General features: G+C 36.4%; 1 protein-coding gene across 1 annotated transcript in view; it reads left to right on the top strand.

The window, feature by feature from the left end:
- WDR72 (WD repeat domain 72) overlaps window positions 1-14,895 on the top strand; it is a 203,466-nt gene that overhangs the window by 4,803 nt on the left and 183,768 nt on the right. The gene's annotated exons all lie outside the window — the stretch shown is intronic.

Genomic DNA, 14,895 nt, shown 5'->3' with positions numbered 1-14,895 from the left:
CCATTTGAGGGCCTGCTTCATGCTCCTGTCATTGTTTCAGCCTGAATTATTGAAGTGCGTCTTAGAAAACATTTTTTGTGGGGAAGGGATATTGATACTTGGTTAGTTATTTTGGAGTGCCAAAAGACAAACTGAAAAACTTGAGAGGACTTTGTTATAGGATTTTACCCTCTTGTGATTTTTTCTTTGATATTGTTAGCTCTTAAAATCCTTTTAAATTTGGAAGACTTTGCTTCAAAATTCCAACTTGATCACTCATGAGTTATCCCTCTTGTAAATATTGGGGAGGAAAAAAATGTCCTCTACCCTCTAGGTTCTTCTGGCTAGTCTAATAATCAAATTGACGTGAGAAAGATTAGCAGGAGAAAATTTACAGTTTAATAACATGTACACTTTCTGTATACATTGGAGAGACCCAGGAACACAGAGTAACTCCTGAAAATGGTGGAATCCATCACCTTAAATACCACTTTCAGGTAAGGACAAAAGATGATATCTGGGGTGGGGTATGAGTTACGGGAGGTTACCAGGAAGAGCACAGCAAACATGAGTACGATTGTTTTGCAGATTTAAGGCTAGGTCTTCTCCATTGATAACAGCTTCTAGAGATTTAGATATCTTTCTAGTACAGTGCGGAAAACATTCTGACAAATGGACATTCCTCCTGCAAAGGGTCCGAGGTGGCAAACTCTACTCCCCTTAAAAACTTTGTACGAATTTGCAGAACAATTGAATCTATAGAGTATCCCCCTTTTAGGCCCTCCTCCCACCTGTATTTCAAAGGAAGACCTCAGGTAGATTAGTAGCAAAGTCGTACAGAGCATGGAAGGTTACTACATGCCATAAGAATTTAGACAGCAAAAGAATTTAACTTCTGTAGGTTTCAGTCTTCGTTGGGAAAAGTAGTGGGCTGGGGGCCAGGTCAGGCCTGTTTGCTGTGGAAGGCCCAGAACCAACAGACCCAGATCAGGCCAGGTATTGGCATTCTCACTAGGCCATGCAGACTAGGCCCTGAGTAAGAAGTTTTTGAGGGACTAGTTCTTTATGGTCATTCACTCAGTAAATACTGCTTTATTTCATCCACTAATTTGAATATTCCATTAACTGTGCTGTGCATGGGAAATGCTGAGATTGATTCAAATTCCTTAGTGTCAAAAATGAATGAGAACGTCTTTGAGGAGCTAGTGAAAATTCCAATTCCTGACCCTTATAGCTTAGAGGCTCTGATTTATTACATTCAGCTGGAGGCCCAGGAATCTGCATTTTAATAAGCCTGGTGGTTAAATCTGATACTGATAGACACTTTCTTCTTTTTTTTAAGCAATGTTTGTCCAGCATTCATGTTCACATTTATATAGACTCTTTGGAGACTAGAGTAATCTCTCCATCAAAGTCTTATCATTGCTGTTCAGGTGTCTAAACAAACCCAAACTCTGCCTATAACCAAGTCCATTTACCTTTCTGTTGTTTTTAATCCATAAAATAGGGACTTGGATTGGATTTCTATGAATTTCCATGATGTTCCTTAATTTTCTCTCCTTTGGATATAATGTCCAGATTAGTCTAGAAGAGTATTCTTAAGGTCCCTCTTTGAATAAATGGACTGTTGAGGGAGATCTACCCAAATTCTGTGAAATTCTTAGACTCCTTTCAATATCAATACACCCTTTGTCTTTTGCTAAATTATTTAAACACCAAGGCCATCAGACTGAGGTGGCTCTAATGCCTTGGTGGCCTACATAAGCAAACCAAAATCTAAGCTTTTAAATGCCTCAAGGTTATGTCATTGACCTTGTCAATCGAATGACAACCAATCATAAACAGCCAACTAGGTTTTCAGCTATAACCGGTCAGTAATTTCCTTATGCTGTTTCTGTCTTTTCTCTATAAAATCTTTCTCTTATCTCATCCTATAAGTGGAGTGCTCTAACCACTTCCAGTTTGGTGTCTCCTGATTCAAATCTATTGCTCAAATATTGCTTGAAATTTGTAATATACCTCAGTTTATATTTTAACAGTTCATTACCACCTTCTTACGTTAAGAAGTTTAATGGATGGATGATTTCAAGAGTATGAACTTGAAAACATTTGGTTTATAAAGACCTGGTCAGAGACTAAGCTGCCTTATTTTTTTTTTTTAACTGTAGGTGTAAATTACCAGCTGAATATTGCAGTAAAGTTCCTTTTGAGAAGCTCACTTTTATCCCCTCCTCGGACAGGGTTGAGTACAGCCTCCCATGAGTACTCCATATACTTTGTGGGAATCAGGCCTCAGCCTTTCTCATTCTGTGTTGAAGGAGGTTCTATGGTCCATCAGCATTGTGGGCCAGGAACTAGGGCCTTCCTCTCAGTCTCAAGTGGTGACCAGAGTAAGGCACACAGTAGGTGCTTTGTAAATACTTGGTAAGCTAATTAACCACTACTTTCAAAACCACTGTTAAAAAAAAATCGTTTATTTTCTGGTACATGTTTTATAATCTCCTCTTTTTTTAAAACTGAAAAACTCTCTGCTGATTCTATATGCTTGCTTTAGAGAAATACAATGTAATTCAGTTGAAATCACTATTTAGAGATTGAAAATAAAAATAAATTTTAAAAGTATTATAATTCTTTTAAGAGAAACAGTGACTGTGATTATTAATACCCCATCGTGCCATGTGCGCACACAGACACTTATTTCCCCTCTTCTTGAGGACCCGAGAGGTGAGCATTTGAAGTATCTTTTTTATGTACGTTTTGATTTCCTATTGAACAATAAATACAAACAGGAAGAGCTTTGTTTTTGTTTTGTTTTCTGGGAGATGACAGAGATAAACCAAGTCAGAGCAACTCTCCTGAATAGTTAATGTTTGTCTCCTGAAGGAGGAGAAAATTATTTTCTGCCCTCCATGTTGATGTGTATAGAACATGTGTTCTGAGTAGCTGCTGTTTTCACTGCCTCTTTTTCCAGGTGAAGTGCAACATAAACTATTTTAATTAATATTGTGCCACCAAAAGGGAGTGAAATAGCCAATTGAATTCTGCCAAGATAGAGTCTTTTGATGAAAACATATCTTTATTGATTGTGGATGAAGAAAATCATTCTTAAAATGAAATCCAGAGAAAAATCATATCCCTCAGAGAAAATTTCTGAGTGGCAGGCTGAGATTAACATCATAAAATTGAATTTGTGCTGCAAGCCTTTGATGTAATCAGCAGCTGGGAGATGGTGTTGCCCTCGCTGTGCTCCCTCTGATTGTGGTGAATTATTGTGTGGAATGAAATAAGTGTTTCTGGTGTCCCTCCTCCAAGAAATACAAACAAGGCCTTACTAGGTAGTTTCTTGGTAGTTAAATGGCTTGGATCGATTCCAGGCCTTTTGGGCTCACATACACCCGTGAACTATAGGACTTGGGCATTTATTTATGCCCTGGAGACAGAATTTCTTGATCTCACTAGACAGTGACTTCTTTGATCAGTAGAAACCTAGCAGAGCAGAGACACGAAGAATCCCCCTGGCCAGGGATTTTTTTTTTTTTTTTTTTTTTTTTTTTTTTTAGAATCAGCAGAGGCCAGCACTTATTAGAAAGTGCTACATTTACAGGATTTCTGTTGGCCTGTAGGTCCAGTCTAGCCTTTCCTTGTCACCCTTGGCTACCTCTGTGACATTCACTGTATTGAAATCATCGCTGTATGGAAATCTCACTTTGTACTGTGAATCTTGTTCCATGACAGCAGTGTTACAATGGTTTTTTGTGTGTTTGTTTTGTGTTAAGTCCTGATGATTTGAAAACACTCTTGCCCATGCATGCACTTCTACACACGTAATGAATAGGTTTTGTAGGTTAAGTAGAGAACCTACTTACACATTTACCCTCCGATTAAAGAGTGATTTGGCACACTCACCACCACTATGGTTGTACCTCAGTTGTTTCTCTTTTGTTTGGTTTTTAAAGAAAAAGGTGGACTGGTTTGTCTGTAAATGGGAACTGTAAATAGTTAGTGGTGTCATTACTGTGTATTCTCACTGTCAAGCTCTTTGAAGATGATTGTGAGATGGTCCTTGAAGTTGGACAGATTTCAGGTGTAATCCTTGCTAAGGGATTTAGAGTCACCAAGCTTCCTTTCTTAATAGCTCTAATGGTGGGTGTGTAAATTAAATTAGATGATGCATGAGAAAGCCCCCAGCACAACCTCTGGAATGCCGTGATTCTAGTTACCAGTCAGTGAAACTCTTGCTGAAGTGAATTTACAGCACTGTCTTAAGACTGGGAAAAGGAGGAAAGGACAATTAAGGTAGAAGGTGGGTATGCGTTCTGAATAGGATAAGTGGGAGGAGCCAGGACTAGAGAAAATGCTGAAAATAGGTGAGGTAGGGGAATATCAAAAGGAGATAGGACTTGCCTTTGCTCATGACAGAAAACCCACACAGATGAGAAGAATGATCGCAAACATTCTCCGGTGTTTTGAAGTCATGCTAGAATGGGCTGGAAGTCCCAGAAAATATCTTTTTTAAAAATTGAATATTCCAGTAAGGCTAAGGTTGCTGTGGATTATGACCTTCAAGTCCTGTCCCTCCTCTTCCACTCTTTCCACACTACAGTGTAATTCTGTCTTCATAAGCCTTCTTGATGTAAATCTACTTTGACCAAGCTTCTGCTAGGATCCTGCAGTGTGAGGGATGTGGGGTTCCCTGACAGAGGTGTCTCTATTTTGTGGATAGTCAGAAACCACTAGAAAAATGGGCATTAGAGTGGCTTATCCAAACAGAACTGTCAGCATAGGTCCATAGCCCTGCCTATGGGAGTGTCTTCCATGTTTATTCTGGAAGGGAAAGAGGATTGTCGTAAGGGCAGTGGACTGACTTCCAATGTCAGCTGTGCAGAAGTTGAGAGAAGGGAAGTAGATGTCAGCGCCAAGGAAAGAGAAATGGCCCATGGAAAAACACAGAATATTTTTAGGAGAGAGAGCGGGGGTAACGGATAGGCCATCCACAACCATGGGAATGAAGTGAACTTTGCTTTTGTACCGCAGAAATACCCATCCCATCCTACTTTGCATCAGTTATTTACTTATTTATGACTTGACTTATACGTTATGAATTCCTAGAGGTCAGAAACCTGTGTTTTTTTCACTTTTCACTTACTAAGACTTTTAATAATAACCTGTTAAATGAATAAATGAAAATATTCTTCTCACAGGGAGCCTATAATGTTGATAGAAAGGATCCGTTACACAAAAAAAGTAGAGAACAAAATTTATTATATGACCAATTGTGTGATCCAGACTAAAATTGAAGTATATGCTTCAAGAATTGATATGTGCATTATTAAGCTGTATGTTCTGACTAGAAAGAGACAACATCTATTGGATGGTGTGTTAGTTTAGGAGGGCTGCTATAACAAAGTATCACAGACTGAGGGGCTTAAGTGATTGAAATTCATTATTTCACAGTTTTAGAGGTGAGGTGTCTGAAATCAAGGTGTCTAAAATCAAGATTGGCTCCTTCTGAGGGCTGTGAAGAGGAATCTGGCCCACACCTGCCCCCTAACTTTTGATGGTTTGCTGGCAATATTTCACGTTCCTTGCCTTGCAGAAGTATCCCCATCTCTGCCTTCGTCTTCACATGGCTTTCTCCCTGTGTGTGTCTTTCTCCACATATCCCTGTTTGATATGGACACCAGTCATTCTAGATTAAGGGCCACCCTAATCCAGTATGACCTTATCTTTATTTAATTGATTATATCTACAATGGCCCTATTTTCAAATAAGGTCACATTCTGAGGTACAGAGGGTTAGGACTTCAACAAATAAATTTTGAAGTGGGATCGATTCAACCTATAACAGACGGACAAATGGTAGATTTTGTTCTACTTGTCAGTTTGTTACCGATGGATTGATATCTTCAGCTCTGCTGCTTAATTACCTTAATAGGTGGAATCTACTGTAAATTTTGAATAATAAAAAGAAGGATTATAAATGACAAGGATTCTACTTACTGTACTACTGTTTACCTAGCAGGATTTACACACAGATTTTAAGATTTAAAAAGTCTGACAATAATAGCAGCTAACATTTATTGAATGCTTAGTATTTAAAGAATTCTATGAAGTACCCAACTTAACTCATATCAACCCTATTACATTAATATTATTATTTATTTACATTTTATTGATGAGGAATCCAATATGCATAGAGTAGAAGAGTTGACATTCCAATCCAGGCTGATCAACTCTAGGGCTTCACTACTTGGTACATAGTTCCCCTTAGTCTTACTACAGCCTGGTAAGTTAGATATTATTCCCATTTCATGGATGAGTAAAATAAAGTTTAAAGTAACAAGGGACTTGCTGGGTCACAAAACCAGCAAGTGTATAAGATTTAATGTTATCTCCTTGAGGAAATCCTTCCCATGTTTGATTTCAAACTCCACTTGTGTTTCCTCTCCAAACATTCTTGCATCTACCTTACATGGCACTGACCACATCTTTGGTGACTCAGGGCGTGCCTGTCACCTTAGACACCAGTGATTTCCTTGAGGTTTGTGACTGTCATTGTCTTTCTTGTCTATATTCTCAGATCGTGCATAGTCTCTGGTACATAGTACATACTTAGTAAATATTTGTTAATTAGATGTATATAAGTAAAGGCAAAGGGGCCAAGGAAAAGGGAGACTAGTTGAAGATACAAGAAATAAAGGTTAATAAAGGGAGGAGTAACTGAGATGACAGAAGATGCAATTTGGGGTGCAGATAAAAATGTTATTATAGGAGATTAGTATGGATATGTTAGAAAAATAAGCAGAAAATAAGGAAAAGTTACAAACAGTGAAGTGATAAAAGAAAGCTCAATCATGTCTAACCTAAGTGCCTGATTTTCTCGGTTAATTGGAAGGAGGAATCATCAACTAAGAGTGTTTGAGTGAAAGGAATTGCCAGGGTAGGGGTGAGGTTTTGAAAAGGTAGAGGAAAGGAATTCACTATGGGAATGGATTAGGGACATGTTTCTTAATATGATTTTAGGTAGTACACAGCAAACATTTATCACAAGTAACATAAGTACTTATACAAGTATTTATTTTAATTTGTGTATTGAAAAAACTCTAACCAGCACATCATATTCTTGGTTTTATGGATATTAATGATTAAAATAATTCTAAAGGAAATTCTTATATAACTTAATTTATTTTTAAATAAGTTAATATTTAAAATAAAGTGAATTAATATAAAGTAATCTATTAGGCAAATAGTTTTACAGATTGTACTTAGATATGGCAAAAAAATGACTCAAGATTGGAAATAGGTTTACATAATTGAGATAAAAAACTTATTTTATCTAATAGCAGAGATACTTAGTTAAAACTAATCATAAAATGATTGAATTGTGAATACTTTGAGGTCTTGAACTGTGTTTTTCTGCTTTTGTGTCTGTGTGTGTGTGTGTGTGTGTGTGTTCTTGGCAGCCCAACCAATCTTGTTCAATACTTTTGGCTTTCAATAAATATTTGTTGGATTTATTTAAGAATGGACTAGAATAGTGGTACTTTTGATCATGTTAAATACCTTTAAGTATAAAAAACATTTTGTAAAATTCAGGGTTTAATGTAGAATAAACTAAAAGAAAACATTCCACTTCTTATAGCCTACAACTAAAGTTTTAGACAAATGGATTGGAGATCCATGAAGTTGTTCACTGATTGAATATAAAGTGAAGGAGCCACCCATACAGAAATGCATTGTCCTCATATTTCTTTCTCACCCTAATGTTCTCTCTTTGACAATGTCTGTAAAGGGAGCACACTTGGCATTAATTTGGCTGTGTGATTTCAGTTGCACTACAGCTAATGAGCAAGGAGGTGAAATATGAAGGTCATACAGTACTTTGTGAAAATCTTCGACTCGTACAGCTGGGAGAGCTGAGAACTGTGATAGAAACCTCATCTGCATACCGATAGGGATGTGATTCCATGGCTGTTTTGTTTTATACATTTTCCAGATCATGGGTGATTGGAATTCAGAGATTAATTTGCATATCTGTTTAAATTCTTCCCTTGATTTCTGGAATATTTTACCTACCAGGATATTCCCCACCTAAAACACATCAGAGATTCTTAAGGACCAGTTACTCATTCAATATTGGCTAAGGGTTAAATCTGAAATAGTCATGCTCCACTGAGTAGACCAGGTGGAATTTTATGTGTAATTCAAATATGCCTTGGGCAATCTTTGACTTTGTAGAAACGTTTTTTTTTTTCCTTTCTTCTTCATCTTCTTTTTTTTTTTTTTTTTTTGCCTTTTCTAAGGAGTGATCTGATTACAACCTGTTGATAAAATACGACCTTTTGCTTCAGGAGCATTTGCAAACAGACAGGTTTTGTGGGGACTAGGCTTCCTTGGGCTGAGACCACACCCAGCTGTGCATGGAATCCTGAGGTGCTTGCGTCATATTCCCCTGTGGTTAATGTAGCTTTCACTGTGACCTATCCTGACACCCAGATACTTTAGCTTACTTATTCTCCCTCTTTGCCTGCTCCTAATTTTCTGCCAGTTAGATTAGCTAGATCTGTGAAATCTGCCAAACTCTGATCTCTAATCTCTCTATTTGTTTTTTCAACATTATTAAGGTATAATTTACATACAATAAACTGTACCTATTTAAAGTATACAATTTGGTGGATTTTAACCCCCCAGGTCTTGTAACCTAAGCGCTAAATTTAGAAACAACACTCTCTCTGGGCTGTAAATGACCAAGTATCTTTTGTGAAGTAAAGAATCACGAAGTAATTCACTTATGTCCCTCACTGCATCCAGGTTTGAATTTTGAAGAAAGTAGGTGGGATTTCCACCTAGGAGATGGGATTCAGAGAAGTCACACCACTCTCAGTAGCAGATCTGAGATTCAAATCCAGATCTGCTTTCATTTCAAAGTTTGTATTGTTAACTGCTACACTATTTTTACTTGCCTCACAAATGTTACTCTGTTCAGGAAGTTATCATCATGCATGGTGACTGAGGTCTTCATTGTATTTTTTGGTTGGCCGTCCTCAGTCAAGGGGTTTGAGATTTGTCTGTCTTTTAGGCTAGTGAGGCAGACTCAGTGTCTGGGCGTGTCCCTGAAGAAAGCTGTTTATGACAAGGTAAACAATTCCAATGTCCAGTAGTCACCAGCCACGAAACCACATTTGCATCATACCCATTATTTTGTTAGCCTCTCTTAAGTAAGAGAGATAAAAACAAATTGTTACAGGGAAGAAGATGAAGGTGAGAAGGAGGATGGGAACTATAATGGTGTGTTGTCTTTTTTTGCACTTGCCAGGTAACTTATTTATGGAGAAAGGACTAGGAAGTGTTAGCCTCGTTTTGAAAGGCAATGGAGGCCACATTGGAGCCTGAATGCATAAGAAGTTTTATTTTTGTTGTTTCGCTTGACTTTTTATTTTATTATTTTATATACTTTTTTTTTTTTTTTTAAGAACTACCAAAATAACAAAAAATTTTGCTTAGCTGATCACTAAAACTTTCTGGTGAGAAAGTCTGGGTCAACTTCGTCATGGTGCATAGGGGGAATGTTCTGGATGTTCTGGGTCTTGCTCAGCCAATCTCTTCCTGGGATAATTTGGACAAATAACCAACTCTCCTGGACCTTCATTCCCTCATATGTAGAAGGAGGAAGGGGGTTGATAGGGATCTCCAAGTCTCCGTTTGGCTGTAGCCTAGAGTTGCCAGTGGTCCTAGAATGCATATAGGATACCCAGTTCAATTTGGATTTCAGATAAACAATAAGTACGTTTTTGTAAGGTGTCCCATGCAATAGACAATAATTTTGTGTGTATATTCATGTCCTAGCTATTTCTTAGGACATACTTGTACTAAGAAAAATATTTGTTCATCTGAAATTCAAATTTAACTGTACATTTTGTATTTTTATTTGCTAAATCTGGTAAAGGTTAACAGCTCTCAGCATAACTACATCACCAGGAGGCCTATTTCTCAGTTGCAAGTATGGTTTTCTCAATTGTAATTGTTTGGACTCTCTGCAGCTTTAAATGGTTTATGTTCCCAGACAAGTTTTTCTTAATTCAGTGTTTCCCATTCTTTTTCATTAAAACATAAATATAGAAAATGACTATATTTGTACAACACACTGAGGCTTTCAATTTCTCGCCCCCCTGATATCAACTATTCACAATCCAGTATGTGCTATGACATGAGGATGGAAAGCTCTAATTCATTTAATTTATATTATAGTCAACCATCCATTATAGAAAGGAAGCCCAGAAAACACTATTAAAATCCTGTTGTCAATGAACATGAAAATAGTAAATATTCTACAGATTTACTACAAGAATGGGCTGTTTTAATCTGTAAAGTGTACTCATCTGATAAAAATCCTTATGTGGAATATCAAGCTATCACTAGTACTTTAAAAATCAATATTAAAATGGGGAAAATCATAATGATTTCATGGAATATGGCTTTTTCCAGAAAGGGAAAATGTTCACACACTTCTTGTATTTTGAATGACTAAAAAACATTTAAATAACAATGTACAAGTGTCAATCTGAAACCTCTCTTATTTAGAAACAAAATGTGGGAATTATAAAAAAATGAATGTCTGACTTTATTAACCATAAAAGGTAGGGAGTCTAAGCATTATGGCACACACGCTGTTTTGATATTCTTTGATATGTACCTAAATTTCAATCTATATTTAAATATGTTATATACAATGAAATAGCATGTTTAAATTTAATATTATGCCTTTCTTTTATAGTTAAGTATAAATTGTATTTGTCTTTATATAAAATTTAACTGTATCAAAATCTGCCTTGTCATATACATCTTAATATTTACTAGATGTAAAATAATGTTATTAAAATTGTTTTTTATTATACTATTATTAAGAAATAACAAAAAATAAATATATATGTATTTTTATTATATAAATAAAATTATATATATATCAGAAAGGGGTTTTGAAAGACTATTATTGAAGAAGGGGACAAAAACCAAAAGGATATGAAAGTTGATGAAACACCAGCTCTTCTTATAAGTCACAGCACACTCTGATCTGTGTTCCCATAGCATTTACAAATATCCAGAGCATTGTACTATGTTGTTGCATAGTATTAAAGCCACTGTGGGAAAATTGGTGGGATATATATATATATATGTTATATACACACAACTATCATATACATATAATTATATAACTAGTGAGTAATTTATTTACATTGGCATTCCACCTGTAGGCTATGAACTTATTGAAGTCCATCTTATCCTGAGAATCTATTGTGATATCTGGGTAAGTTACAGTCAAAAAATTGTGTAGAAATTATTTCAGAGTCACTTATAAGTACAGTCTGTGCATGTGTGTGTTTACATTATTTCAATAGCTATAGTGCTTATGTACGTTACAAAATACAATTTCAAAATCGAAAGTGTCATACTTGGCACTATGACTCGGTACTATGACTAGATTCAAATTAGGGAAATTTATTTGACTTTTATAATATAGTGTGTAACTTTATCCCATTATGGAAGTTTTTTTAATGTCCATTTTTACCCCCAATGGAAGTGTTTTCTAAATTGCCTTTAAATAGAACAGATTTAGAAATCATTTAAGAGCCTATAAACATCTATTCATAGTCTTGTTTTAGATCTTCCAAAGTATTATTCAGACACTCAAATTTAGGATGCAATAATTATAAATTGAGGGCTGTGATAATCCCTTTCCAAAGATTGTACAACTCATCTAGACACATAATTACTTAAAATGGGACAGTATATTTCTGTCTGGTGCATAATTTACTTATCCACATCAGAGTTTCCCTCTGACTTACAGATTCCACAATAAATTGTTTTTTCTTTGAGATTTATTTTTGATTAGAGAGATTTCTGGGAAATTGTATGGGGTCTCAGAAGATGTGGATTTACTCTCCTATTGATAGCAAGCCACAAAGTTTCTGGGGTTACTTTTTAAATTTTGCTGCAAAATGGAGAAGGAGGGAGGGAGGGAGGGAGAGAGGGAAGGAGAGAGAGAGAGAGAGAGAGAGAGAGAGAGAGAGAGAGAGAGAGAGAGAGAGAGAGAGAGACTCTGAAAAAAGTGATTTCTGAGATGTACAACCTTTTAATCGGTTACTTATTTTCACTGTACAATTCGCTGAATGTCTCAGAATCTCCAAATTAGAAGTAATTTTAAGAGTTATCTAGACCACATTTCTCATCGTCAGCTTTCTTCTAACTGCAGGGGATTAGATTAATGACCTGCCAGGCCACTTCTTGCCCTACATCTAGATTGTGGGACAACTCCCATAATATAAGTAATATATGCAGGGTATAATGATAGTATAATATGTATGTTATACCCATAGGCTTTTATTTACATTATTGAGTTTATTCCTCATAAGAATACAGAGATGTAGCCAGTGCAGGTGATGGTCTCCTTATTTTACAACATACTATCTTTATAATCTGGAAATAAAGATCATTAGTGCAACAGCACATTTAGCATTCTGGATTTTCAGGATGAACTCTGCTTAAGACCTGATTTCTTGTGCTTTTGGTCTTGGTGCTTTTTGTTTTCTAATTTGGATGTGTTAGGAATCCTATGATAATTAAGGATTTTGATCTATGAAATGCTTTGACTTACTTGATTTTCTAAACTCCAAATGCCTTGTCTTTTGTTAGGTTCTAAACATTTGCAAATATTTGCATGCGTGGTTGCTTTACTAGATATGAGTCTTTAGACAATAATGTATACTTCCATTCATTTATTCATTCAGCAAGTAGTTACTGAATGCCTACCTGTCCTAAACCCTTTTCTTGGCCCTGAGAATGTAGCAATGGACACATCAGACAGAAGCCCCTGTCTTTGGAGGAGAAATTAAAATCTAATAAATTTGAAATGAATTTAATATGAGTAAGAATAAACCAAAAGTGTAATGGTGACGAGGTTTGCTAGGGATAACGATTGCTATTCTCCTGGGGTATGGGAGCTAAAATTAAAATAATAGTAATTTACTGAATACCACTCTGTGTTCTACATTATATGTGTGTTCTCATTTCACCCTCACAATACTCTAAGCTAGGTGTCATTATTATTCCCATGTTATGAGAAAACTGAAACTCAGAGGGATTAAGTGAGTCACATTTAATTGTATCCCGACTTCAAGTTCATACCCTTAATCAACTTTTCCCTCCCTTTTATAATAGAACACAGAGCTTAAAAATAATAAAGAAAAGAGTTTATTCAACTCATGTTTATTATTTTCCTGTTCAAAGCACTGTCTTTCAGGCACTGTAAGGAATGTGATAATGATTAAGAAATGATTCCCATCTTTCACAGAGGATATAAAAGGAAGAAGCATCAAGATCAGTTTGATTAAAAGAATATTTATTATGTACCCACTATGGGCCGGGTGCTGTCTCTATCAAGAGACAGCAGAGGCCCAGTCTCTATCTTCAGTGAATTGTATCATTTCATTAGGGAGACATCAGTGCAAGGCAGATAATTTTAAGGGTGATAACAAAACCAGAATTATACAAAGTGGCCGGTTATTGGATAGACCAAATATTGCAATGATTCCAGTAAGAGAAGTTAATTTTCCAGAGTAATAGGGATATAGAGAACTCACCTCAGGAAGTATTTATCTTCAGGATAATGTTAGTTAATCATTACAGATATATTAACTCCCTGGCAAATATTCCCCAAATTTGTTTCTGCTCCAGTTCTCCTCAGCCGCCTAGACAAATTGCCCTGACTGTAGTTTCTTAGGGAAAGTTAAAAAGGTGGCAGGTGAGTCCTTGGACGTAAGCAAAGTACACCTTGCCTGTGGACGAAAATGCCCAGTTTCCTTTGGAGCAGTGTGACTGAGCACTGCTTCTTCTACCACTTCCTTAGTTCTGAGAAGCACAAGTGAGCCACGCCAGGAGTGGAGGTCGAAATGCAATTTTTTTTTAATTAATTAGATTTATTGGGGTGACAATTGTTAGTAAATTTACATAGATTTCAGGTGTACAATTCTGTATTATATCATCTATACATCCCATTGTGTGTAAATCAGAAAATAGTCGTGTTAGCAATTTCTAAGGCAAAGAGTTAAATAGATAGGTTTTATTGATCAAGAAAATTTGCTTTGGGGGAACAGCTCATTCCACGAATATCAGACAAATGGGATATATGTGAAGATCACAAAGCTGGTAGTGAGGAGGACCCACCTAGGTGTGCTTTAACATTCTGCTACTAGGCAACACCACTCCTAACTTTTCACCATAGCCTCTGGCATGGTGATTTCTGTTGTAATGCCAGAGGCTATGGTGAAAAGTTAGGAGTGGTGTTGCCTAGTAGCAGAATGTTAAAGCACACCTAGGTGGGTCCTCCTCACTACCAGCTTTGTGATCTTCACATATATCCCATTTGTCTGATATTCGTGGAATGAGCTGTTCCCCCAAAGCAAATTTTCTTGATCAATAAAACCTATCTATTTAACTCTTTGCCTTAGAAATTGCTAACACGACTATTTTCTGATTTTTTGCTTTCTTAAACAGAGTAGGTTGGGATTCTCATCATCTTTTATTCAACCAGTCAGTACCTTGATGGGTAGCGGTTGTTCTGGATTGAACTACCACCGAACCCTCAGAAGTTTTGGAGGTTTGGGTTGATTTTCCCTTACATTAATAGCCCCAAGACTGCCATATTTTTGTGGCTCTAATGACAGGTTTTGTGGGGTTTTTGTTTTCTTTTTTTTAGTATATGTGCTGCCGAAGCGAACACGGGTTTTTTGTTTTCTTTTTCTAAGCTGTGACTCACTTTTTTCCAGTGCTTGCTTTAGTTGGGATGTTCCTTTTTTCTTTGCTTCTTGCTCCCTTCCTCTATCATCTGCTGATTTGAATACAAGTGGGCTGTTACATGAGC

This window comes from Rhinolophus hipposideros, assembly GCF_964194185.1.
Source record: "Rhinolophus hipposideros genome assembly, chromosome: 5".
NCBI lineage: Eukaryota > Metazoa > Chordata > Mammalia > Chiroptera > Rhinolophidae > Rhinolophus > Rhinolophus hipposideros.
This window is presented reverse-complemented; position numbering and strand designations above follow the sequence as displayed.